Consider the following 3,560-nt stretch of genomic DNA (forward strand, 5'->3'; position numbering starts at 1 on the left):
ATATAATAATTAAAAATATAGGAAGCAATGAATAATAACAACAATTTATTTGAAAATGAATTTACTAATAATATAAATAAACAACAATATATTATACATTTATTTATCATTAACTGTTATCAAATGTATTTTAAAGGCCACCTCGAACAGTTATATATCTTTTACCATTTGATATGACATTAATATTGTTAGGTACAAATGATGGTAATGAATCATATGAAATAAAAATTGTAGGACCATTTTCTTCACTAACTTCAAACGAAAAAAAATGTTCATTAAATTCTGTGGTGTTAAGTTGTGAACAATGAAATAAGATTATCTTATCATTACAAATAAAAATAGAATTTATTAAACCAAACTTGGGGTGATGATTTTCATGAATATCTAATGTTAATACCATTTTAGGTTGATATTTAGAACCTTTTATAGTAATCCATGCATATTTAATTAATGAACTTATTGTATTGATAGTATTACATTTATTGATTTCATTAATAATACTGTCAACATTATTAATTTCAATAGAAGGGCCAAATTCAATTTCATCACCTAGTGATCCTTTAATAAATATGCCATTGAGCTGTAATTGATGCCGAATAGCAAGAGTTTTGCAAATATTGCGACGATTACTTGAAGTGTTTGCAGCTATTTTAGACATGCGATGCTTTGCTTCAAACCGCATAGACCATAACAAAATTAAAGGACCAAATTTCTCCATCATAGAATGATAATGTAATAAATAATGAAATTTTGGTTTTAGATGAGATTTACTATATTTAATATATAATTCATTATGCTCTGCTACAAGTGTTTGGAGGAGTTCATCAGAGCAACCTTTTTGAAATGAAGTTGAAATTAGTATATCAAAAATTTTTCTCATCAAAATATAAAGTTCCCACACAGGATCATTTTGAGGAATAAAATCACCTATTATTAAACCAAAATATCTGACAAAAGACATATCATCTCTGAAGCAGAAAGTTTAACTGTTGATTTTTTAATATGGTCCATATTTAACACAGATGGCTTGCTCCCTTTATCTGGGCCAAAATCAAAAAATAATATTCTTTCGTTAAGTACTTGTAAAGAAAACATTTTTAATTCAAGTACATAATACGAGATTAAAAAAGATAAATCATATTTACAAACACCTTCGAGGAAATCATGCATTATATCAACCCCCATTTGATCCAAAACTTGAAAAACTCGGACATCATGCCAAACACAAGATTCTGAAATCCCACTATTACTAATATCCCCTTCTAACACATCTATATTATATTGTTCTACACTCCTCGTCAGAGATTCATCAGCATAGCATTGATTTTTTAAGACTTCTTTTCTAACTTTACATATACGACATGGATAATTAGCTGAAAAACTCTCTACAAATCCTGTAATACTGTGTATGCCCAAATTATCTCCTAAAATAATTGCCAACTCAAACTTAATATTTCCTTTAAACATTGGAATTTCAATATCAATACCACTATCTCTCAAAAAATTTAGCTCGTCAATAAGTGGTCTGAATATTATATTATTACCAAACTTCGACCTATCACTTGAATGGAATAATAAAGCCAAAAATATATTTTTAAGAGAAGATTGTTGATGGCTAGGTATTGTAGGAAGAGTCAAATAAACAGCCCCTAGTTTATGTACACCAAATTTACTTCCTAAAGGATTTCCTACCTCATAGTCGTCAAAAAATAAAAAAATTGGTAAAATAAGTTGATTTATATGATTATTCATTTTTTTTTGCCAAATACTTCCCTGAATAAAATTAACAATAATCGTGTCATAAGTTTTAATTTTATTCATATACTCCAAAGTGTCTAATAATACATTTGGATGTCACTCTGCTGTACAGTAGGTTACAAGTTGTTCACTGTAATGGTTGATGTTAAAACTGAATTCAGTGATATCATATATCATTGTATACGAAAAACGATTTTGAGCGGAGACGGTTTGTCAACCTATGATGTTACTAAGTGTATTTTATAATAGTATTGTGAATAAAAAAATGTATACATAACCTATTTACGTGGAACCTTGTTTTAAATTTTCAATCCTTAGCTATAAAATTTGAACATTTGATAAATTTTTAAGTTTTAACTAAAAAATAATTATTTAATTTTAAATTTGATAAATTTAGATATAGAATATACAGAGTGATTTACAAGTCATTATGTTCACCTCCATTTTTTTATTTAATACTTAATTTGTTTTTTCAAATTCTGATTTTTGTGATTTTTTTAATATAAAATTATAAAGACCATATTTTACAGTTCTTTAGATTATTCATTGTACCACTGAAGGTTAAGTCTCGTGGCGTTACGCAATATTTTTCAAATAAAAAACACCCTTTTTACTGTCAATTATAAAGGGTACTATTATACGTATACTTCTTTTGTCAATTTGTGTGTACCTACCTAATTCAAATAACAATTGAGTATTTTCTGAAGTATCAAAATGATTATGCTAAGGATAATAGTCCTCAAAATTGTTTTTTTAAAAACATAGAAATATAAAATTTAAATATAATGTGGGCTACATTAGTGTTATTCATAATACATAAAAAAACCTTATAAATATTTATAATATTAGTTTGAAATACACTATAAATTATGATACTACATATACCGAAAACTCATATTTAAAAAAATATAATAATCTATCAAGTGTAAAATATTATAAAATTGATGTGGGTATTATTAAAATACGACGTGATGTTTACACAACGAATAAAACATGTATAAGACAAAAACGAAAAATAAAATAAAACAATGTGTTTCCCATGTTTTAATAAACGGAAATTATTAGAGATATCGAAAAAAGTACCTAACAAAAACTAAAATCATTACGTAAAAAAAAACAAAAAGATTTTAAATTTGGTGAAGAAATTTTTTCTAAAAGTAGGTAGTTTAAAAACAATGCATTTACTATCTTGTTGTATACGCTGTATCGGCTACCAGCGACCTTGTAACTGCATTACGCGCAGTTAAGTTGTTTCCACTCTACAGCAATATTTGAACAATATTATTTCCTCTTAAGAAGTGGATGATAAGCAAGTGATTATAATGATTAATGACGAAATAAATAATACTTGAAGTTAGATAAAATAGGAACCTATTGTATCATTAAAAATTATTATTTTGTCAATGAAGCTGTCGTCGTCGTTGTAGTCTCGTTATTAATTATCACTCAAGAATATACGCTTTAAAATTTTAATCTTTTAATATATTAAAAATTATTAGAAAACAAATATTAAAATATTTGTTCCAAGATCCTTTGAAGGGGACACATTCAACGTCTTATAAAGGGACATGGCACAAATATTTCCATCTATGCCTGTAGTTGGTATAATATTCTTAAATTATTATCATACAATGTTATTATACCTTAGAAACATAACTATAGTCGTACCATATATTATACATTATTAGAATTTTTTGTCTCAGAGTCCTATACATACTTTCTAGACATTTTGTATCATAGTCCGAAAACTGGCCGATGACCCCCACCACTCACCCAAAAAAAGCATAGTATAGTTATATAAT

The sequence above is a fragment of the Acyrthosiphon pisum genome, unplaced genomic scaffold (genome assembly GCF_005508785.2).
Source record: "Acyrthosiphon pisum isolate AL4f unplaced genomic scaffold, pea_aphid_22Mar2018_4r6ur Scaffold_21192;HRSCAF=23267, whole genome shotgun sequence".
Taxonomy (NCBI): Eukaryota; Metazoa; Arthropoda; class Insecta; order Hemiptera; family Aphididae; genus Acyrthosiphon; species Acyrthosiphon pisum.